General features: G+C 36.9%; 1 protein-coding gene across 6 annotated transcripts in view; it reads left to right on the top strand.

Annotated features, from left to right (window-relative positions):
- SLC44A5 (solute carrier family 44 member 5) overlaps positions 1-24,067 on the top strand; it is a 521,022-nt gene that overhangs the window by 418,155 nt on the left and 78,800 nt on the right. The gene's annotated exons all lie outside the window — the stretch shown is intronic.

The following is a 24,067-nucleotide window of genomic DNA, read 5'->3' on the forward strand; positions in this document are numbered from 1 at the left end:
AAATTAATTATTGTCTTCCAAAAGCCTTCCTATTATTGATTGTTGTCTTTCCTGGAGGAAATGTGCCTCACCAGGATTTATCGGGTAGCAGACAATAAAAAATGAACATAAAACAGTTTAGTCAAAGGCAAGCCCAAATTACTTAAGTAAATACAATTATAAAGCAGAAAGAGAAAAGTTTGTGGTTTCTTTTTAATCATTGTTACTTTTGAAATTCTAATAAGCAAGTAACTATATTCATGTTGCTGTTTGCTAATAAGAACTAGGGCCTAGATCTTTTTAGGTAATACTAAAGATATAAACTTTTCTTTTTATAAGCAAATTAAAAAGAAGGAACAATTATTAAGAATTTCACCAGATAATTCATTGACATACAAAAAGTTCTAGTCTCTTTGCCCAAGTGATAGCTAGCAAAGAGATACCCTGCTATTTATTGTTACGTTAAAGATTTTTCTATGAAAGTGAAAATAAGAGAAGTACGGAGACTCTTTATTAGAAATTTTTTTTTTTTTTTTTGAGACAGAGTCTCACTGTGTTCCCAGGCTGGAGTGCAGTGGCGCAATCTCAGCTCACTGCAACCTCCAACTCCCTGGTTCAAGTGATTCTCCTGTCTCAGCCTCCCGAGTAGCTGGGATTACAGGCATGCACTACCATGCCCAGCTAATTTTTGTATTTTTTTTTTTTTAGTAGAGACAGGGTTTCACCATGTTGGCCAGGATGGTCTTGATCTCCTGACCTCATGATCTGCCTGCCTCGGCCTCCCAAAGTGCTGGGATTACAGGCATGAGCTACTGTGCCTGGCCCATTTGGATTTTTTTTAAACAACTACCAAAGGGACTAGTGTGAATATTTTCTGTAAGAAGGTTTCACAATTGTATATGAATGGATCAAACTTCTTTTTCCCCAGAGACATAGGTTCTGTCCCTTAAATTCTGACTTAGGAAACTTTAATATGTTATTATTAGGGTGAAAGTTGTGAAAGTCAGATATTAGCTAGTACCAATAATTAATGGCATGGAGTCAATGTGGATAGAATGTATTAGCAGAAAGAAAGTTATATCCTAACTGGAGAACAATGAAAAACATTTTTCCCTGCTCTTCAGTTTTATCTTCCAATAAGACAAATACTTTGAGAACACCAACTGAAAGTCATTTCCAAAAGATAATCTCAATATTGCCATGCAAAAGCTACACAGAATTGGAGAATTCAAAAAATTAAGACAGGAAAATAGGGAGGGAGAGAAAAATAAAGGAGCATAAATCACAAAGCTAAATATATTCTTCTAAGAACTTCAGAACATTCTTTCATTATTTCTTAAAGTGTTTTAACTTCTAAACATTAATGAAGTTGTAGTACAATATGTAATCTCTAGAGTAAATATTATAATAAAATAAATTTTCTTACACAAAATATAGAATTTTGGTTTCTCTCACTTTGGGACACATCTTTCTTATCTGTGTAATTTTTTGTTTGTTTTTACTTTTCATCATAGAATTGAAATGTGTTACATAAGTGAAAGATTTGGAATCAGGCACATCTAGAGTTTCAGCATTTTTTGATGGTCTTGGGTTACTTACTCAACCTCAGTTTTCTTACCTGGAAAGCGTGGAAACATTACCTGCCTTTCAGGGCTGTTGTGAGGAGTAAATGAAATAATACCTAACTGTACCAATAATGCTGCATAACAGTTCTGGGTAGTAGTTTGTTTACTACCATTGTATAACCGAGTTGTTCTGAATTTTAATAAATTTCTTTTCAATATAATTTACAATATTATTTCCATGGCAACCCATAATTTGGTCTATTAAAGTTTGACTGCACACAGGAATTTCACAAAGATCTCATCCTGTGACCAGAATCTTTTCACTAAGAGGCCTTATTCCTTCATCAAATACGTCTCTCCTCTGTATCTCGAAGCCAGTCTAATGTAGTCCACAGAAAAATGCTTTGTGTCCTTATATAGAGTGGGAAAACCCACTGCCACTCTTCTGTAGACAAAACAGAGGAGTGTATGCATTATTTTCTCTGGAGCAAGATAAGAAATTTGCCTTTTCTTCCCAGAACCCCAAATTCAGTTTGTAAATGTCTTAATTCACATAAGGAAATTGGCAGATAAATGTTACTCAATAAAAAACTGTGTTGAGTAGTAAATTAATTCAGTGATGTCTCCAGATTAATCCCAGTGCCACTGATTAAAATTAGTGACTCACAAAATTTACAAAATATATATCCTTTTTTTTATCCCTGAACTATGTATAGCCTTACTGGCTTCATTTCAAGATAAACTTAATTCTTTGATTATATCTAATGTTGGACTAAAAGAAGCATGAGGGGAAACTATGGCAGAGGTTACTGGAAGTGTTAAGGATTTTTTACCATGAAAGAATATATACCTTCATTTGAGCGAATATGATGCTGTCAGTTTCACTGATGTATTACAGTTATTTTGGTGTCTTTTGCCGACTATTATTAGATTAGTGCCTTTGTAGACTTATCTTTCATCCATGATCTTTTCATAAAGAAGTGTGTCCATGGAAGAGACATTTTTGTTGTTGTTGTTTTTGTTTTGTTTTGTTTTGTTTTTTTACAAAATCTGCTGAGAGAAACTGTTCTTTGCCCTTTATGTGGAATATGGCCAGCTAGGGTAATACTTCAATGCAACAGAGACACTTAACATTTGATTGATGAACAACAGAACCTTTGTTCAAGTGGATGAAGTGGAGTCTGGGTAGAAGTAATCAAATCTTGAAAGATCAAACTAACCTTTATGGTAATAGCCCTTCTTTGTCCTACTTTGGTAACGGTTACTATTCAATTATTGTACTAATTAGAAAAAAATAGGAATATTTATTATGCAAATTATTCTTTCCTATACTTATTGCTATCATTAAGTATACAATATAATAGCACAATTTTAACATTCAATAAATTTTTATGGCCAGGTGTGGTGGCAGTGGCTCATGCCTGTAACCCCAGCATTTACGGAGGCCAAGGCTGGCTGATAGCTTGAGCTCATAAGTTTGGGACCAGCCTGGGCAACATGGCGAAATCCTGTCCCTACAAGAAACACAAAAATTAGCCAGCTGTCATGGTGTGCTCCTGTAGTCTCAGCTACTCGGGAGGCTGAGGTGGGAGGATGGCTTGAGCCTGGGAGGCAGATGTTGCAGTGAGCCAAGATTACGCCACTGCACCCCAGCCTGGGTGATAGAGCCAGATTTTGTCTCAAAAATAAATAAGTAAATAATTTTAATTGATTTCTTTTTAAATTGATTACTCTTTGGGTGATTTAGTTCATTACTGTATTTCCTTAGGAAGTGCTTGAAATCAGGATCCAAAGTTTGTTTTGGTTTTGCTTTTTTTAACCTTTCCCAGGGGTAATTATCTCTAGTAGCTGAGAAAGTAAAAAGTTAACAAGAAAGTTAATGCAAACAAGACCAGAACTCTGTCACCATGCTGTAAGAAAGTCAAGCTATGTGTAGCAGCTACGTGGAGGAGTCCTGGCCAACAGGCTCAGCTGTGCTCCCAGGGATAATTAGTGTCCACTATCAGCCCAGCTGGGTTTTCTGAAGCCCCAGTCAACATCTGACTGTATGAGAGATCCCAAGGGAGAATTAAGCCTTTCCCCAAATTCCTGACACCCCAAATCATGAGCAAAATAAAAATTTATTATATTAAGCCAGTGAGTTTGGGAGTGCAACAATAGATAAGCAGAACAAAATTTGGTACCTGGAAGTGGGATCCTGGCTTAACAAAACCTACAATACAGGCATTGGTTTTGAGACCAGGTGGTGTTCAGAAACCCCGTGAGTTTTGAGGAGGCTGTCGGTGAATTTGAAAGAAAATGAGAAAGATGTGATTGGAAGCAGGGGGGCAGGGTACCTCGCTATGTAGTGGTGAAAAGTCTGGCGTCACTGTTGCTGTGGTAATGAGGGATGCAGGAAAGGTACCTAATGAATTCAATGATCTAGCTAAAAAAAAAATCATCCTCAGGAAAGTAGCTAACCCTGATAAGCCTTGTCCACCCTTGGACCTGACTTAGGTGATGAGATCTAGACCTTAAGCCAGAGCCTGATGAGGTAATTGGATGAAGCTTCTGGGGATCTTGAGAGAAGATAAGTGTATTTACATTTGGAGGGAATATTAAAAAAAAAAAAAGAAAAAATCTGGCTAGAGGGTGGACTATGGTAGCCTTAATACATGGCTGAAAATTCTTTGTCATTTTTCCCATTGAGAAGTAGGATCTGCAATCCTTTCCCCTTGAATACGGTCAGGCTTGTGATTGCTTCTTTAATAGAGAAATGAACCAAGTCAAAGCACAGCAGTAAAGAGCCTTGACATGCAGATAATTTATAGATCAGTACAAAGGATTAAATGAATGGCATCATGGCTTGACTGGAGACTGGAGACAGTGGAACTGAAAATACCAAGTAGAGAAAGAAAGAAGTTTACATAATTACATAAGGCTAAATTTTCATATTCAGCCTTAATCCTTCGTAGAATAAGGTAGAGAATAAACAAAATAGTTAATAATAAAGTAGTCAAAATTTACCTCATCATTTTTGATATTAAACTATATGTTTATTGTTTTGGGGCAATAATACAGTCACATCTATTTTTTCATTTATTACTTAAGGAAATCTAGCACATCACACTCTTTCCTGACTAAACTTTCCCAAAACACCAAGGAGGGAGCAATCTGATTTCCAGTTTCTAGGTGTAGAGACTTTGTATTGTTTTGGAGATCTGACATTTTGGTTGTGCCATTTAGTACATTTCATAGTCCATTGCTCATCTTAATCTTCCCACTACTGTAGTGGCTTCCCAATCCAAGACTACTGCTTTTTAAGTCTTTCACCAATATTCAAACATTGGTCCCCAAAGCATGACAAAGGTCAGAATGGCTGCATCCAAACTGGCTTCTTGGTTGATCAGAACCAGCCTTTACTCTTAGGCCCTGCTTTTAAGCCTAGGACCCCAGCCCAGTCTCTTCCTCCATAGTAAGTTCCCTTTGAGGGTATTTTTATCCTTTTTGTCCAGCAAACCTAGTTCAGAGTCAATCTGATCTATCCTAAATTAAAATCTCAGGGAGAAAAGTTTGAGGTCTTATCTCTTCCTTCTCTTAAAGCAAATTAGTCTTCCTCTATCCCAATAGACATGAGGAAGGAAGAAAGCATATTTTCATAACTAAGAGAAGTCACTCAAGTGACCTTCTGAAGAACAAAGATAATTCCAAGATGACTTTTTCATTCTGTCCATACAAAGAAGCAGTGAACAGTTTCTCTTACTAATAAATAAACACATAAATATACATTTTTAATTTAATTTAATTTTTTAGCTTTATGAGCTATGATTGACACATTTTAAAAAGTATGTATTTAAGGTGTACAACCTGGTATTTTAGTGTATGTATATCTTGTGTAATGATCTCCGCAGTCAGGCTAACATATATATCACCTCACGTAGTTACTTTTGTTTGTAAGTGAGTTTTAGTTTGGAAAGAACAGTTAAGATATATTCTCTTAGCAAATTTCAAGAATAAAATACATTATTAACTGTAGTTAATGCTGTAAATCAGATCTCTAGAACTTATTCATCTTATAACTGAAAGTTCTTACTCTTTATCCACTATCTCCTAATTTCTCCCACACCCCCAGATCCTGGCACCTACCGTTCTGCTCTCTGCTTCTATGAGTTGGAGTATTTTAGATTTCACATATAAAGGAGATCATGCAATACTTTTCTTCTATGTCTTGTTTATCTCACTTAGCATAATGTCCTCTAGGTTCACTCATGCTGTCACAACTTGGCAGGATTTTCTTCTTTTTTAAGGCTTGAAAATATTCCATTTTGTGTGTATATGTATGTATATGTATATGTACTAACAGTGTACAAGAATTCCTTTTTTCTCCACATCTCCCCAACATTTATCTCTTGTCTTTTTTATAATAACCATCTGTACCTCACTAGGCATCCTGTTGTTCTAATTTGGGAACTTGGTGGTGTGACCACAATATTCATTGCAAGAGGAAACTGGCAATTTGCAATGAGTATAACTGGAAATTACATTGTGCTGTTAATCTACTTTTGGAAATAAGTGAACCTATCAGATCACAGCTTGGAAACATTGTTTTAGCCAAGTAAAATCATATCTCCCAATTAAAAAGTAAGAATTTTTAGAAATTCCAGTTCTATTGTTTTTTAAATTGTTCCAGGAACCTTTTCTTAATGAAAAATGTTATCATTGTATTTATAACCAGAATTAGTATTAAATGTCCTTTTGCATTTTTTACAAATATATAAATATTTACAAATTAAATTACAAACCTATACTTCCTTTTATTTTGGAAGTCTTCATTTTAAAAAGAAAGCATTTAGTTTTCACTGTTACTTGAGCAGATATTTTAGTATTGAGTGAGATTTTTACTGTTTACTTTGTTGAGTGCATTCATGGTAGATGATTTTAAGTGGAGTATTGTTATCATGAGAGGGATTGATTTGTGCTCAAGGACATGACCCTAAACTCACCATTGGGTAGAAGAGGCCACCTGTGAAATGACAAACAACATTTTTCTTATCTAAGCAACAAGATACAGGGCTGCTTCCAAAAATGTTTGTATAGCAGCGGTGTCATCAACACAGATTTTCAAATTTGGTATCATGTGTCCTATTATCTGCTTCATTGCATTTGTAAATTGCTTGTGTTAAAAAGCCATAGGCACAATTTGGCAGGCCTGTTCCTCACATATTAAAACAGTTAAAATGTACCTTTAAGGGATACAATGTAATGATTTGAAAGCCAACATTCCCAACCAGCAAGTGTTTAGGGAATGCCTTCCCTGCCCCAAACAGATTTGCAGTTAATTTTTAAGTGTCAGTGCAAGCAGTTGGTCTAATCACATTTTCTCCTTGACAGAGGGCTTTTAAATGGCTGCAACTCCTGACTCAACCCTAGAGCACAACAAGAACATGCTTTGCAAATGTTTGAAAATGAGAGATAATGTTAGATCATAATACTTGCTCCTGGTACTTCAGAAACATGCGTTTCCTCGATATGAGTGAAAAGATAATTTGCCTGAATAAATTTTTCACCATCTCTTACCAATCTTTGGTTATCTGCTATGAATTTCCCTAATAGAATTCTTTTACAAATAATTTCTCTTCTCTCTTCTCTTTCTGTTTTATGCACACATGATGCACATGTGCACCTGCACAAACGTGAGTCAGCTTCACTTAAAGTGGTGTTTTAAAGTTATTCTAAAACAGTGAGATAATGAAGAAAAAAGATGATTGAACCAGATTTGTATTGGTTTTATTCACCAATGTAACCCAAGTAATTTAATTCTAGAGCCTGTGCTCTTGAACACTACACTATACTGTATTTTATTTAATAAAAACAATAAATGAGGAATAAGTAATGAAAGTTACAGAGAGAAGGGTAGACCAGAACCCCATGATCCTCAACTAATGCTTTTCTCTTCCTCCTTCCCCTCCTGCCTCCTCTAATTCCACACTGAGTTGGGCTTAAAACAGCGAGTATCCAAGAACAGTTTGGGGGATAAATGAAAGGCAGGTATTCTTCTGCAGAGATCATCAACAATCTATTATCTTCAGTCTTGCCCCTCTGAGACTGATATGGGTCACTTTGCTGCAGTGCCATTGTCAATCTTCAGTAATTAAAAAAATTAGTCTCTATTACATATAGACTAAAAAGGGGAGTGTATTCTTTATCATAATCCACACCTAAATAGTTGGTTTTCTTTCCTTCAGTTAATGCTTGTACTATGGAGTAAATAAAATTATTTTAGGCAATATTTCATTCTTTGGCCAGAAAAACCTCAAAGGATTTCATGGGTCTCCCAAAAAACTGTTATTTACTAGTAGATGTTAATGAGTATTACATGTAACATTTTCAGATACAATACATTGTATCGATTTTTAGGAACCATGAGAGCTGCTTCATATAAAGCAAGAAGATGTGGCTAATTATAGAACCACAGTTAAGCAAGTAAAGACAAGACCAGAAACACTGAATAGGGGGTGGCCTCGACCTCGTCCAAGAAAATTTGAATAGGAAGATAAGGACCTGCCTGAACAGAACCTTTACCAGGGAATTCACAGCTGACACTAACAACTAAAAAAAATCTCCCTGTAGTTCATCATAGAAAATCCTAAGATGCTAACTCTCCATCCATATCTGAAATTACGCTTTACCTTGCTTTCTTTTTTTTTTTTTTTTTTTGAGACAGAGTCTTGCTCTGTCACCCAGGCTGGAGTGCAGTGGTGCGACCTCGGCTCACTGCAAGCTCCACTTCCCGGGTTCACGCCATTCTCCTGCCTCAGCCTCCCAAGTAGCTGGGATTACAGGTGCCCGCCACCACGCCTGGCTAATTTTTTGTATTTTTTAGTAGAAACGGGGTTTCACCATGTTAGCCAGGATGGTCTCGATCTCCTGAACTCGTGATCCACCCGCCTTGGCCTCCCAAAGTGCTGGGATTACAGGCGTGAGCCACCGTGCCCGGCCTATCCTGCTTTCTGTGTAAGCACCACACTGGTCTTCTTTCTGTCCTCAGTACCCATCACACTCCCACCCCTCACAGGCCCTTTGTCCATGTTGTTCATCTGCTGGAAGCCTCTTGGGCCTCTATTCGTTTTTGAGGTCTCAGCTCCTGAATCACTTCTTCAGAAACATCATCCCTGGCCTCCGTCATGTGATCATCTGCCTCTGTGAATCATGTTCTTCATGATTCCTTTGTAGCACGTGTCAGAATTGGAATTTTACATTTATTTGTGCAGTTAATTCATTAAAATCTATTTCTCCCAACAGACTGTAGGCTTTGGGAGAGCAAGGACCATTATATTCCCAGGTTCTAGCTTGGTGCTGACACAGAGGAAGCACTTTAAACAATATTTGTAGAATGAATGAAGAAATTATTTGTAGAATGAATGAAGGAAAAAAACCCATAAACTCTTGTCCTCATTATTTCAAATACTTCCTTACCTTTAAAATGAAAATGAAAAACCTATCTTCTAATGTGAATCAAAATCTTAAATAAAATCTTGAATAGTGGTGGTCTAGCACCGACTTAGAATAATCAGAAAAATAAGTGTATTAAAGTAATCGGCAAAAAGTCAAATGCAAACAAACAAAAAAAAAACCCCACAGGTGTTATAAAAAGCCTACTTCCATTTCTTGGTAATTTGGTTGTTTTTCTGTTTTCTTCAATTCTGTGTCTATTTTCTGCAAATCTGTTTTAAGGATATGCTTTGTCCCATCTTTTACATCCTACTCTCCTTCCAATTCATAGACCTTGAAATTTGGGTGTATCTTCTTGCTCTTTGCTATTGCTGTTTCATGTAGCAGTAAATTCTGATTAAAGAAAGTCTGAAAACCTTATATATTTTTTAAATGAAGTGCTGAATGTCTTGCTGTATATATCTGAAGTCCCACTCTTTAATAGGCTGGTCACTTGTTCAGAATATGGGCTGGGCGTTTTTCATTTTCCCCTCCAAATCTTTTCCTTATTCTCCTCATCCTGCTCTGTCCCCTGGGAATCTGGCATTTATGGGTTACAGCAAGTGGCTCTCTTGTCCTCTGGCTTCCAATTTTGTGAGATTGGAGGGTAGGAGCATGAGTTTGTAGAATTGCTTCCTTTGACTCTCTTACTGATGGGTCACAACAGGTTGGCTACACCTCTCTAAGGCTCCTGCTCCTGTCAGTGCTGTCAATGAGCTCTCTCCATTCAGCTTCTCCTCCTGGGTTTGGGTTACTTCTTCTGGGCCTTTTCAGGCCTAGGGGTGGAAACTGCTCCCTACTGGTGCCAATCTCTGGGTTCTACATCAACTCCTGCTTATTTCCCTTCACGCTGCTCATACCTTTATAAATATCTTCTTTATTAAACTCTACTCAATTATTCTATATGAGTTTAACATCTGTCTCCTGCTAGGATCCTGCCATACTCTAGAAAACAGCTCCCCAGCCTCGAAGGGCATTGTTTCCTACAAGGGGATATAACTGGCTCATCAGGGGGTTATTCTACTGTTCCATTATGCCAGCTACTTCTGGGTGAATGGGGTTCAGTGTTGGTCATCTATGCTGATAAATTTGTTGCGTACACATTGTTAGAAGCCAGGTCATCTTTTGTGAGTACAAGTCCATGTTATCAAAACCCACACATAATCTTCATCCCTGTTATCATGGTTACTTTATTACAAAATCATTGAATGAGTGGTTTACATCTTGATTATTGAAAACTACCTCTACAGAAGGGGCTTCACTAAGCAGCTACGTGAGACAAAAGTATCTTCAAATTCTGGGTCCATTTAGAGGTCAACTCTTGTAGTTATTCCTCAAACTTCCTGGCCATTGATTGTCTAATATTTTTCTTTTGTAGTCCATGACAATGTAGCCAAATCATTGGCCTCTATCTATGAATAGATTAAATGATTCAGATCTTCTACTCTTTCGGTCAAAATAGACAACTAGAAAAATTTACCCTAGTCAATGCTAACAGATCCTCCACAGCCATCTATAAATCTGGTTTAATTTTTTTCTTCAGTCAGTTGATCAAAGGTACCTTTCCATGATTAAATTTCCATGATCAAAGGGACTTTTTCATGTATGTGTTTCTTTAACACATGCCTATTGGCATCAGAAGTTAATATATTATTATTGTAAGAATTCTTCTTAAGTAACTTTCTTGAGCTTTATGACCTTCTGAAGCATTGTAGGAATGTCATATCCATTGGGAATGGAGTACTTCTGGGCACAACCACCTCTAGGCTTGATGGACCAAATAGTATCCTTTAAACATTATGATGGGAAGCTCATGTCATTGGGTGTTCATTCAGGGCCAAGGGGCTATTTCTCAAAAGAAGAATAATTATTTTCTGAAAAAAACATGGATTTTCTTCAACACCCTAGAGACCTCTACTGTGACTCTCTAGTAGACATTTGCCACAGGCCCCATAAACTATCTTGTTCTCTGACAGGTATTTCAGACCCAATGACACACCTGTTTGTACAGCAGCCTGGATTATCTGAAAAGTATTTTATTTCTCTGAGCTCTACTCAAATCTGACAACTAATAAGTATTGCACCCCTTTTAATAGCAGAAAATGTAAGATGCAGTAACTTATCTTTCATTATGGAGAAGATATAACTACTGGACCCCTCAGGAACTTTAATGAAGTGGAAGACTCCTGTATTGTCATATTTTTCTCCTATCCATTAGCACACGTGTGTCTTTATAAGGCATCAAGATTATATGCTAACCACTATTCCCCAGATCTTATCAGCATGATGCTATGAATATAAGGAATCTGTGTGGCATCCTGTGGAGTAAGGATATTATCAAAACCCTGTAGCCTAAATTGTGGCAAAGAGCTAGAAGGTCATATACCCTTGAGGGAAGAAAGTGAAGATGCAGTACTATCCTTACCAGGTAAAAGCAAATGCCCCTAAGGTTATCCACTTATCGGAAAAAGGAGAAAGCATTTGTTTGATCTAGTGCTGCTTCCAAAGTGACAGAGGCTGTTTTGATTTGTTCTAGCATAGAGACAACAACTTGAAGAGCAGCTGAAATTAAGGCGATGACTTGGTTGAGCTTAAGAGAATACACTAACAATCTTCAGAACCTGTCTTCCCTCTGCACTGCCAATCAGTATCATATATAGTTTCTCTAGGAAGAATGTGTTGAGAAATAGTATTATACTAAATATGAGATGTATTCATCTCTATATCTTCAGAGTTTATGTGTGCCTATATCATTCATTCATGAATGACCAAATAAATAGAAATGTGACAATTGACAATTTAGTATGAATGAATGAATGAAAAGGAGTTTGATCATATTCTAGACTGGAATTTTAAAATAAAGTTTTTCATGTTTACTTTAAGAACTAAGGTAAATAGATGTCAGATACTGTGTAATAGTTTAGTTCTTAAGGAATATTTTAAATCAAGTTTAGGATTCCATGTGTTAAATCATACAGTGAGGACTGAAAAATACTAAAATCCTAGAAAGTGTAGCTATAAGCTTAACACATAATAAATTAAATAGAAAAGATGTGTTTCCTAATTATTATGAATATTTAATTTGAAAAAAGAAAGATGGTGAAATTATTTCCTTCAAATATAAAAGTTTTTTTAGGGCTTGCTGCTGAGGCTCTGTGAGACAGCCGAAAACCTTTGAAGACAAAGGACACAACCTCTTGGAAGCTTCATGGCCCCATCCAGCTCCTGAGAAACCTGAATACTTATCCACACAACCCTAGAGCAAGCTTGTATCCTTCCTATACATGCTGTCTTGAAAGCATCACCTCCTGGCTGGAGGCCAACACAAAATAAGGGCAGTAAATAAATCTACAACCAAGGACCCTCACAGAGTACACTTCACTCCCTTACTACCTCTGCCAGAGTAGGTGCTGGTATTCACGGCTGGGAGACCTAAAGATGGATCACATCACAGAACTCTTCGTAGACACTCCCCAGTAGCAGCCCACAGCCCTTTAGTTCTACTGGGTGGCTAGACTCAGAAGAGAAATAGCACCTACTGCAGTTTGGCTCTCAGGATGCCCCATCCCTTGGGGAAGGAGAAGAGCAGCACCACATCAAGGAAGCACCCTGTGAGATAAAATAATCTGAACAGCAGCCCTTGAGCCCCAGATCTTCCCCCTGACATAGTCTACCCAAATAAGAAGGAACCAGAAAAACAATTCTAGTAATATGACAAAACAAGGTTTTTCAGTACCCCCAAAAGATCACACTAACTCACCAGCAATGGATCCAAACCAAGTCTTTGAATTGCCAAAAAAAAAAAAAAAAAGAATTCAGAAGGTCAATTATTAAGCTACTCAAGAAGGCACCAGAGAAAGGTGAATACTAACTTACAGAAATCGAAAAAAGTTACAGAATATGAACAGAAAAATCTCCAGAGAAATAGACAGCATAAATAAAAAACAGTCACAATTTCTGGAAATGAAGAACACACTTAGAGAAATACAAAATACCTGGAAATTCTCAACAGCAGAATTGAAAAAGTAGAATAAAGAGCTTCAGAGCTCAAAGACAAGGCTTTCATATTAACCCAATCCAACAAAGACAGAAAAATAATAATAAAAAAAACAAAGCCTCCAAAAAGTTTGGGATTATGATAAACAACCAAATTTAAGAATAATTGGTGTTCACAAGGAAGAAGAGAAATCTAAAAGTTTGGAAAACATATTTGAGGGACTAATCGAGGAAAACTTCCCTGCCCTTGCTAGAGATATAGACATCCGAATACAGGAAGCTCAAAGAACAACCGGGAAATTCATCACAAAAAGATTATCATATACATCAGGTTATCTAAAGTCAAGAAAAAGGAAAGAATTTCAAGAGCTGTGAGGCAAAAGCATTAGGTAACCTATAAAGGAAAACCTATCATATTAACAGGAGATTCCTCAGCAGAAACCCTGCAAGCTAGAAAGGATTGGAGTCCTATCTTTAGACTCCTTAAACAAAACCAGCAAAACCAAGTTTCATAAATGAAAAAAAAGATACAAGCTTTTTCAGACAAATAAATGCTGAGAGAATTTCTCACTACCAAGCCAGCATGACAAGAACTGCTAAAAGGAGCTCTAAATCTTGAAACGAATCCTCAAAATACACCAAAATAGCACCTCCTTAAAGCATAAATCTCAACGGACCTATAAAACAATAACACAATTTTAAAAAATCAAGGTATTTAGGCAACAACTATCATGATGAATAGAATAGTACCTCACTTTTCAATACTAACATTGAATGTAAATTATGTAAATGCTCCACTTAAAAGATTTGGATTGGCAGAATGGACAGGAATTAACCAACCAACTATCTGCTGTCTTCAAGAGACTCACCTGACAGATAAGGACTCACATGAACTTAAGGTAAAGGGGTGGAAAAAGATATTCCATGAAAATGAACACCAAAATCAAGCAAGAGTAGCTATTCTTATATCAAATAAAACAGACATTAAAGTGACCACAGTTTAAAAAGACAAAGAGGGACATTACATAATGATAAAAGAACTAGTCCAACAGGAAAATATCACAATTCTAAATATGTATGCACCTAACTCTAGAGCTCCCTAATTTATAAAACTATTACTACTAGACCTGAGAAATGAATTAGATGGCAACATAATAATAGTGGGGGATTTCAACACTCCACTGACAGCACTAAACAGGTCATCAAGACAAAAAGTCAAAAAGCAACAATGGACTTAAACTATATCCTAGAACAAATGGACTTAACAGATATTTACAGAAAATTCTACCCAACAACTGCAGAATATACGTTCTATTCAACAGCACATGGAACATTCTCCAAGACAGACCATACGATAGGCCACAAAACAAGTCTCAATAAATTTAAGAAAATCAAAATTATATCAAGTACTCTCTCAAACCACAGTAGAATAAAATCAGAAATGAACTCATAAAGGAACTCTCAAAACCATGCAAATACATGGAAATTAAATAACCTGCTCCTGAATTATTATTGGGTCAACAATAACATCAAGATGGAAATTTAAAAAATTATTTGAACTGTACGAAAATAGTGACACAACCTAATGAAACCTCTGGGATACAGCAAAAGTGGTGCTAAGATGACTCTTCATAGCATTAAATGCTGACATCAAAAAGTCTGAAAGAGCACAAATAGACAATCTAAAGTCACACCTCAAGGAACTAGAGAAACAAGAACAAACCAAAACCAAACCCAGTAGAAGAAAAGAAATAACATCACAGAAGAACTAAATAAAATTGAAACACACAAAAAATGATAAATGAAACAAAATGCTGGTTCATTGAAAAGATAAACAAAATTGATAGACCATTAGTGAGATTAGTCAAGAAGAGAGAAGATCCAATTAGAAACAAAATGGGAGAATTACAACCAATATCACAGAAATACAAAAGATTATTTAAGGCTACTATGAACACCTGTATGTGCACAAACTAGAAAACCTAGAGGAGATGGATAAATTCCTGGAAATATACAACCCTCCTAGATTAAACCAGGAAGAAATAGAAACTCTGAACAGACCAACAAGATTGAAATGATAATTTTAAAATTGCCAACAAGAAAAAAGTCCAAGACCAGACAGATTCACAGATGAATCTATCAGACATTCAAAGAAAAAGTTGTACCAATCCTATAGACACCATTCCAAAAGATAAAGAGGGAACCTTCTAAATCGTTTTGTGAAGCCAGTATCACCCTAATGCCAAAACCGGGAAAGAACATCACACACACAAAAAATCTATAGACCAATATTCCTGATGAACATAGATGCAAAAATCCTCAACAAAACACCGGCTAACTGAATCCAACAGCACATCAAAACGATAATACATTATGATCAAGTGGGTTTCATACCAGAGATTCAGGGATGATTTAACATATGCAAGTCAATAAATGTGATACATCACATAAACAGATTTAAAAACAAAAATTGTATGATCATCTCAATAGACACAGGAAAAGCATTTGATAAAATTCAGCATTCCTTTAGTATTAAGGCCCTCAGCAAAATTGGCATAAAAGGGACACACCATAAGGTAATAAAAGCCATTTATGAAAAACCCACAGCCAACATTATACTAAACTGGGAAAAGTTTAAACCATTCCCCCTGAGAACTGAAACAAGACAAGGATGCTTGCTTTCAACACTTCTATTCAATGTAGTACTAGAAGTCCTAGCCAGAGTAACCAGACAACATTAATAAATAAAGGGCATTCAAATCAGTAAAGAGGAAGTCAAACTGTCATTATTCACCAATGATATGATTGTCTACCTAGAAAACCCTAAAGACTCATCCAAAAAGCTGCTAGAACTGATAAATAAATTCAGTATAAATAAATAAAGTTTCAGGATACAAAATCAATGTACACAAATTAGTAGCACTGCTATACACAAAGTGACCAAACCGAGAATCAAATCAAGAACTCAATCCCTTTTATAATAACTGCAAAACAAAAACAAAATACTTAGGAATATACCAAACCAAGGAGGTGACACATCGCTACACAGAAAACTACAAAACACTGCTGAAAGAAATCATAGATGACAGAAACAAATGGAAACACATACCATGCCCATGGATGGGTAGAATCAATATTGTGAAAATGACCATACTGCTGAAAACAATGTACAGATTAGGCCATTTCACATCAAAATACCATTATTCTTCACAGAAGTCGAAAAAACAATCTTAAAATTCATATGGAATCAAAAAGGAGCCTGCATAACCAAAGCAAGAGTAAGCAAAAAGAACAAATCTGAAGGGATCACAGATCACATCACCCAACTTCAAACTATACTATAAGGCCATAGTCACCAAAACAGCATTGTACTGCTATAAAAATAGGCACATAGCCCAATGGGGCAGAATAGAAAACCCAGAAATAAAGCCAAATACTTACAGCCAACTGATCTTCGACAAAGCAAACAAAAAAAAAAGTAGGGAAAGGAAATCCTGTTCAACAAATGGTGCTGGGATAATTGGTAAGCCATATGTAGAAGAATAAAACTGGATCCTCATCTCTCACCTTATACAAAAATCAACTGAAGATGAATCAAAGATTTAAATCTAAGACCTGAAACGATAAAAATTCTAGAAGATAACATCAGAAAAACTCTTCTGGACATTGGCTTAGACAAAAAGTTCATGACCAAGAACCCACAAGCAAATGTGACAAAAAAACAAAGATAAATTGATGGGACTTAATTAAACTAAAAAGCGTCTGCACAGAAAAAGAAATAATCAGCAGAGTAAACAGACAACACACAGAGTTGGAGAAACTCTTCACAAAGTATGTGTCTGACAAAGGACTAATATCCAGAATCTGCAAAAAACTCAAACAAATCAGAAAGAAAAACACCAAAGAATCTGATCAAAAAGTGGGCAAAGGACATGAATAGACAATTCTCAAAAGAAGATATACAAATGGCCAACAAACACATGAAAGAATGCTCAAGATCACTAATTACCAGGGTAATGCAAATCAAAACTACAACACAATACCACCTTACTCCTGCAAGAATGGCCATAATAAAAAAAAATAGATGCTGATGTGGATGTGATGAAAAGGGAATATTTTTCACTGCTGGTGGGAATGTAAACTAGTACAACCACTATGGAAAACAGTGTGGAGATTCCTTAAAGAACTAAAAGTAGATCTGCCATTTGATCCAGCAGTCCCTCTACTGGGTATCTACCCAGAGAAAAAGAAATCATTACACGAAAAAGATACTTGCACACGCATGTTTACAGTCACCCGATTCGCAAATGCAAAAATATGGTGTATTAGCCCATTCTCACACTGCTAATAAAAACATACCCAAGACTGGGTAATTTATAAAGGAAAGAGGTTTAATTAACTCACAGTTCAGCATGGCTGGGGAGACCTCAGGAAACTTACAATCATGGTGGAAGGGGAAGCAAACACATCCTTATTCACATGGCGGCAGGAAGAAGTGCAGAGCAAAGGGGGAAAAAGCCCCTTATAAAACCATTAGATCTCATGATCTGTATGGTTCACTTGCTGTTCACTATCACAAGAACAGCACGGGGAAACTGCACCCATGATCTAGTGACCTTCCATGAAGCTCCACTCCCAACACGTGGGGATTACACTCAGATTATAATTCAAGATGAAATTTTGGTGGGAACACAGAACCAGACCATATTATTCCACCCCTGGCCCCTTCCAAATCTCACATGCTTCTCACATTTCAATACACAATTATGCCTTCCCAACAGTTCCTTAAAGTCTTAACTCATTTCACCATTAACCCAAAAGTCCAAGTCCAAAGTCTCATCTGAGACAAGGCAAGTTCCTTCTGCCTGTGAACCTGTAAAATCAAAAACAAGTTAATTACTTCCTAGATATAATAGGGATACAGGCATTGGGTTAATACACCCATTCCAAATGGGAGAAATTGGCCAAAACAAAGGGGCTATAGGCCCCATGCAAGTCTGTAATCCAATAGGGCAGTCATTAAACCTTAAAGTTTTGAAACGATTTTCTTTGATTCTATGTCTCACATCCAGGTCACGCTGATGCAAGAGGTGGGCTCCCTTGGTCATAGGCAGCTCCACCCCTGTGACTTGGCAGAGTACAGCCCCCTTTCCAGCTGTTGTCACTGGCTGGCATTGAGTGTCTGTGGCTTTTCCAGTTGCATCATGCAAGCTGTTGGTGGACCTACCATTCTGGGATCTAGAGGATGGTGGGCCTCTTCTAACAGCTCCACTAGGCAATGCTCCAGTGGAGGTTCTGACTTTATATTTCTCTTCTGCACTGCCCTAGCAGAGGTTCTCCGTGAGGGTTCCACCTCTGAAGCAAACTTCTGACTGGACATACAGGCATTTCCATACATCCTCTGAAATCTAGGTGAAGGTTCCCAAACCTCAATTCTTGTCTTCTGTGCACCCACAGGACCAACACCATATGGAAGTTGCCAAGGCTCAGGACTTTCACCCTATGAAGCAATGGGCTGAGCTATACCCTGGCCCCTTTCAGCCACAGCTAGAGTGGCTGGGATGTGGGGCACCAAGTCCCTAGGCTAAATACAGCAGGGTGGGGCCTGGCACCAGCCCAGGAAATGATTTCCCCTCTTAGGTTCTGAGCCTGTGATCAGAGGGGCTGCCTTTCAAGTCTTTGACATGCCCTGGAGACATTTTCCCCTTTATCTTGGTGGTTAACATCTGGCTGCTTGATACTTAGACAAATTTCTGCAGCAGGCTTGAATTCCTCCCCAGAAAATGGGTTTTTCTTTTCTATCACATTGTTGGGCTGCAAATTTTCCAAACTTTTATGCTCCACATCCTCTTGAACGTTTTGCTGCTTAGAAATTTCTTCCACCAGATACCCTAAATCATCTCTCTCAAGTTCAAAGTTCCACAGATCTCTAGGGCAGGGGCAAAATGCTGCCATTATCCTTGCTAAAGCATAGCAAGAGTCACTTTTGCTCCAGTTCCCAAGAAGTTCCTCATCTCCATCTGAGATCATCTCAGCCTGGACTTCATTGTCCATATCACTATCAGCATTTTGGTCAAAGCTATTCAACAAGTCTCTAAGTTGTTCCAAACTTTCCCACCTCTACCTGTCTTCTGAGCCCTCCAAGTCTCTAGGAAGTTCCAAACTGTCCCACATTCTTCTGTCTTCTTCTGAGCCCTCCAAACTGCTCCAGCCTCTGCCTACTACACAGTTCCAAAGTAACTTCCACATTTTTGGGTGTCTTTATAGAGGCACCCCATTCCTGTACCAATTTATTGTATTATTCTGTTCTCATGCTGCTAATAAAGACACACCCAAGACTGTGTAATTTATAAAGGAAAGAGGTTTAATTGATTCACAGTTCAGCATGACTGGGGAGGTCTCAGGAAATTTACAATCATGGCAGAAGGGGAAGCAAACACATCTTTCTTCACATGGAGGCAGGAAGGAGAAATGCATGGTGAAGGGGGAAAAAGTCCCTTATAAAACCATCAGATCTCATGAGAACTCGCTCATTATCATGAGAACAGCGTGGTAGAACCACCCTCATGATCTAATCACCTCCCACGAGATCCCTCTTCCAACACGTGAGGATTATAATTTGGATTACAATTCAAGATGAGATTTTAGTGGGGACACAAGGCCAGACCATATCATATGGAATTAGCCCTAGTGCCCATCAATCAATGAGTGAATAAAGAAAAGGTGTTTTTTATATATATATATATATATACAATATATATATATAATATATAATATATAAACACACACACAATGGAATACTACTCAGCCATAACAAGGAATGAAATAATGTAATTTGCAGCAACCTGGATGGAACTGGAGACCATCATTCAAAGTGAAGTAACTCAGGAATGCAAAACCAAACATCGTATGTTCTCGCTTATAGATGGAAGCTAAGCTATGAGGATGCAAAAGCATACAAATGATACAATGTACTTTGAAGACTCTAGGGAAAAAGTGGGAGGGGTTGAGAGGTAAGATACTACACATTGGGTAGAATGTACACTGCTCAGGTGCACCAAAATCTCAGAAATCACCACTAAAGGACTTATCCATGTAATGAAACACCACCTGTTCCCCCCAAAACCTATTGAAATAAAAATACATACATACATGTATACATACATACAAACATACACTTTATAAGTTGTAAAAAAAGGAAACTGTTTGGGGATACTATACATTAATTCAAAATATAAGCCAAAGGGTAAAAAAGCTATAAGATAAATTCTGAAGAAAAAAAGATTTTTTAAAAACTATATAATAATTCATTATCTATTGCTGCATTGTAAACTACACTCAAACTTGGCAACTTAAAAAACAAATATTTCTTATTTCACAATTTCCGTGGTCAGGAATGTAGGAACGGCTTGGTTGGGTGGTTCTGGGTCCAGGTTCTTTATGAAGTTGTGGTTATGATGTAAGCCAAAGCTGCAGTCAACTGAAGGCTTGAGTTAGGGTGGAGGATGTGCCTTCAAGGTGGCTTACTCCTACACCTCACTTTCTGCTTGACTTTCCCATGTCCCACTGATGTAGGTGAAAACTTGTTTTCACATATTTGAATCTAGAAATTCTGTTCTAACATTACAAAAGCTTTAAAAAGTGGATCTCATGGAGGTACAGAGTAGAATGGTGGTTAGCAGGGGCTGGAAAGGGAATGAGGGAGGGAGAGATGAAGAGAAGTTGGTTAATGAGTACAAATATGCCATTCAAAGGAATAAATTTTAGTATCTGACAGTACAGTGGGGAAACTGTAGTTAACAATAATTTATTGTGTATTTAAAAATAGCTTGAAGACAAGAATTGTAGTGTTCCCAACACAAAGAAAAAGGTTTGAGGTGATAGATATTCCAGTTATCCTGATTTGATCATTAAACCTTGTATACATGTATCAAAACATCATGTGTACCCTAAAAATATGTGCAACTATATCAATAAAAATATAAAATAAAATAAAGTAATAAAAGTTATTTTGCATGATTGCAATAAGTACCAAGGGAATTTGAGAGAAGATTCTACTTTTTTGTTGTTAGAATTTGCTAAAATTTGTTCATTTAGGAAAATTATATCATTAAAAACACACCACTTGTTGTATTTGATTTTCCTATTCAATATACATATTTCCTCCTGCACTTAAAGCTGCTACATTCACAGTGATTCTACCTGTAGGTGTAAGCACTTGACTACTCACATCTCTTCCAGTTTAGTCACATTTGAGCATTTGCATATTGATGTGCATACTATTTAATTATAAAATACTTTTTATTATTTCTCATTCGTATTACATAGGATATTTTATTGCCTTTTTAAAGGAAATTATGAGTTTGGCTGAGATATATTATCTGTGACTATTATTTCAAGATTGTACAAGGAGCATTGTTAACTATTATAAAAAGGATGTGTTGGGTATGATGTGCTTGAGAATGACTGTCATACAAACTGGTAACGTTATGGCACTCATAATCACCTTAAAGAAGCCCTTGACACTGTTCTTTCTACTAGAACAGATCTGTCCATGAGAAATATAAAGTGAATTATATGTGTAAGTTTAAATTTTCTGATAGCTACATTTAAAAGGAAACAGGTGAAAATAATTTTAATAATAACTTAATAATACATTTTATTTACTTAAATATAACAAAATATTTCAAATGTAACCAATATAAAAATGAAGATATTCTTATTTGTTGTCGTTTATAATGTCTTTAAAATATGATGTGTATTTTGCACTTACAGTATGTCCCAATTTGGAGAAGCCATTTCAAGTGCTGAATAGACACATGGATAGTGGCTACGGTATTGGACAGCATAGTTTTGGATGTTCCATGAATAGAAAAATTCCAAGAAAGGGAGTAAAATGTCAGAAGCTCCTTAATTTATTAATAGGGACAAAATGATGGCTGCTGCCCATGTCCTTTTTTTCCTCTTTTTTGTAGCTTTCAGCTCAAAGTCTTTATGTTTCAGCTCAAACACAGACCATCTGCAGCACAACTTCTGTGCCAGAGGCTGTGTGGAGAGGTGTAGCAGCAGCTCAGTAAACACAACCACCTGCCACAGTTCAAAACCAGAAAGTCAAGAAAGAGTATTCTTCTCTTGACACTTCCATCTTCATCTCTCTCTCCTTTATCCCCAGACACTCAGATCCCTCCCAATCAGATACACTCCTTCTCCCCCTGCCACAAGTATGAAGCTTTTCTCTCCAAATGGCAAAAGCTCCAAAATTGCCTGTCATCTCTTTTCCTATGTTATGAACATTTTGCTGATCTTTATTTAGCTGATGTCCTTGTTTTCCGCCTGTTAACAAGCTCATTCCTGCTTTATCCTTTTGCAGAAAGCATTATCGCCTTTCTAGTTTGGTGGTTAAAACCACAGGCAATAGAAAGCAAGCAACACACCTGAGTTCATACCGTGTTTATCTCACTTAAAGCTGTGTGATTTTGAGTAGTAAATTAAACTCTGAGCTGCAGCTATCTATACCATTCAGGTGAAAGTAATACCTACCTTTTAGGCTTGCTATAAGATTCAGCTGAGGCAATGGGTGTACTCAAGTTAGCACAACAGCTGTCACATTGTGAGCAATTAATAAATGAAAGATCTTATTATTATACTGTTTCCTCAATCTATAAATCCTTCCCTATTTCCAGCCACATGTCCAAATCCTAATTATTTTTTAAAGTCTTTCTCAAGTCTCACCTGTTCTCTAAACCTTCTACAAACCTTATTCTCCCCTTTTCGTGTATTTCTTGAGAACTCTAACATAAATTCACATTGGTATGACTTCTAGTATGGGACACATCATGATCATTTAGTAAATCCTTTACTTAATTAATTGATGATGAAAAGGGGAAAGAAAACAATAGCAGATGCTGCGGATACCTGACCCTGCTTCCCCTTGACCCACCTGAGTTTTTTTGCAGTTGTGGTGGGCAGTTTTACAATTCCTACTGACAGACATGTTCCACACGGCTCTGCAGAAGTTTCCCAGAGGGATGGAGCCCCAGCTGCCCGCAACAGTATTCCACTCATTAACATGCACTTGATTGGCTTTGCTCCCTTCCGTCTCATCTCCCTTATACCTATTTAAGCTTCCTGGAATCACCTCCCAGATAAACCACCTGCATCAAAGCTCTTGTCTTAGATTTTGCTTTTGGGGAAACCCAAATAAGACAAGAACTAAGATTACTGAGTCCATATTGTATGCCAAGCACCATGTTAGTCACTCTATTTTCATTATCTTCTTTTATATTCTCAACATTCTTGTGGGATTAGGTATTATTATACTCATTTTGTAGTAACAAATTAGAAAGTCAGGACTGAAAATAATTGACTCACTCGGGGAAAATCTAACAATCCAAATGCTTCGGGTGCTCATTTCTGAATTAATAATTGTATACAAAAAAAAGAATAAGGCATTTTAGAATAAAGCTTTAAAAACATTACAGAAAAATAGGTAAAATAAAGCTCTTTCTTAGATTTAGCCAAAACATGACAAACTAAGGAATAGAAGCAGAATGTAATGATACAGGGTCTGGAGACATCGCACATTGAACACTTTGTTATTTAAATGCCTTATTTGTAGTCCACTTTTTTTATTCTGGGAAATAGAGACAGGAAGATATGGCAGCTGAGAGCTACCCGAATGAGTCAGATTTAATAAGAAGGTATTAGAAGATGAAACCAATTTGGCCTCTATGACATTGGAGAAAGAATTAGACAAAGGGGACTTTTTTTTTTTTTTTTTTTTTTTTTTTTGTAAATTAAACACCTCCATTTAATTTCTCTCTGCTTCTCTCTTCTCTCTTTGGGTTCTTTTTTTTTTTTTTTTTTTTTTTTTTTTTTTTTTTCTTATTTTTTTTATTATACTTTAAGTTTTAGGGTACATGTGCACATTGTGCAGGTTAGTTACATATGTATACATGTGCCATTCTGGTGTGCTGCACCCACTAACTCGTCATCTAGCATTAGGTATATCTCCCAATGCTATCCCTCCCCCCTCCCCCCACCCCACAACAGTCCCC

The sequence above is a fragment of the Gorilla gorilla genome, chromosome 1, assembly GCF_029281585.2.
Source record: "Gorilla gorilla gorilla isolate KB3781 chromosome 1, NHGRI_mGorGor1-v2.1_pri, whole genome shotgun sequence".
Taxonomy (NCBI): domain Eukaryota; kingdom Metazoa; phylum Chordata; class Mammalia; order Primates; family Hominidae; genus Gorilla; species Gorilla gorilla.